We start from the raw sequence: 1542 nt of genomic DNA on the forward strand, positions 1-1542 counted from the left end.
AAATAATTAAAAAATCACCCTCCTGCCTCACATTGTAGCTAGGCGTTCATGACGGAAATTTCCGCCCACCCCCCCTCCCCCGGCCTTTGAGATAATTGGAACGTACACAGTGTGCCCCACGCACGAGGTGAAAGGTTACACACATAGTACTACGTCACCAGCCTTTCTCACTCCCTGTGGCACCGCTAGTGGTTTGAAACATCAGGCCTAATTAACAAACAATAGACGACGGGTCTAATCTCGCGTCGAGTATCTCGTCTGCTAGAGTTCGTCTGTTCGCCCGCCTGCCCAGTGAATAAAATTGTGGGGCGGACCCAAAAAACGAACTGACTTGAGGCTTGAGGTCCGCAGTCCGCTCGCTGAGAGAGTCAAATTGTGGAGCGGACCCAAAAAACGAACTGTCTTGAGGTTCGCAGCTCGCTCTCATGGCCGTCCGTTACCCGTTCGCTCTGACTGAGTCCGCGAGTAACGAACCCGTCCGTCCGCTCGCCCCAACCCTACTAAATACTCAGTCAATATTCTGAGAGTTATCTGGTGGTATTTCGATAGTACATACGTTAAAGGTAATTGAAAAACGAATGTTCTGTGGTGCCGCTGGTGCTGTAGCAATAATGTGTAGCTATGTACTGTATTGGTTTTCCTTGCCTTTTGCACACACCCTAAACAGATTGTTGAAAAAAAGCGATAACTATTGTAGCTATGATGATTTCCATCGTATGTTTTAGACAGCTTTTGTATATACATAATATTATTCCCACACACAGCGATAACTATTGTAGCTATGATGATTTTCATAGTGTGTTTTAGACAACTTTTGTATATACATAATATTATGCCCCAAAATTGACGAGCGCCTGATTCCACCGCGCCATGACACATAGATCGTTTTTCAAGTGTACTCAAACCAGAAAGAAAAAATTTTCAGGACAGAGAAGAAAATTTTCATGGTTTCATTCTTTAACAGTTGTACGTACAATAAGTAATTTTGCTTGCTTATTTCAACATGTTTTAATAACTGCAGTTTCTTATCTGTGGTATGGGTCGCATATGATCAAGAAATATTTTGGCTAAATTCCAATTCAACATTTAGAATTGGAATTTAGCCAAAATATTTCTTGATCATATGCGACCCATACCACAGATAAGAAACAGCAGTTATTAAGAAATTTTTGAGTTGCAAGTTTCTTACGATTTGTGTATACCTTTTCTTGTTCTAAGTCTGAACATGCGCTTGCTTTTCTTCTGCTCTGAGTCTATTTTTGACTTTGTTTTCAGGAATTCAATGAAGTTTTGTCTGTACAAACTTGCTCTTGTCACTTTTTATCAATGCTTTTAGCATGTTTTGCTTTTAAATCTTTTTTTTCCTCCAATTATTATGAATGTTTTCTCATTTCTTTTAGATTTTTTATTTCTTTTCTGCTGCGCTATCATTTTTCTCTTTTCATTTGCTCCCTCCTACTCTCTCTGTCTCTCTCTCTCTCTGTCTCTCTCTCTCTGTGTCTCTCTCTCTCTCTCTGTCTGTCTATCTCTCTCTCTCTCTCT

Source organism: Aplysia californica, unplaced genomic scaffold, assembly GCF_000002075.1.
Source record: "Aplysia californica isolate F4 #8 unplaced genomic scaffold, AplCal3.0 scaffold00116, whole genome shotgun sequence".
Lineage (NCBI taxonomy): Eukaryota > Metazoa > Mollusca > Gastropoda > Aplysiida > Aplysiidae > Aplysia > Aplysia californica.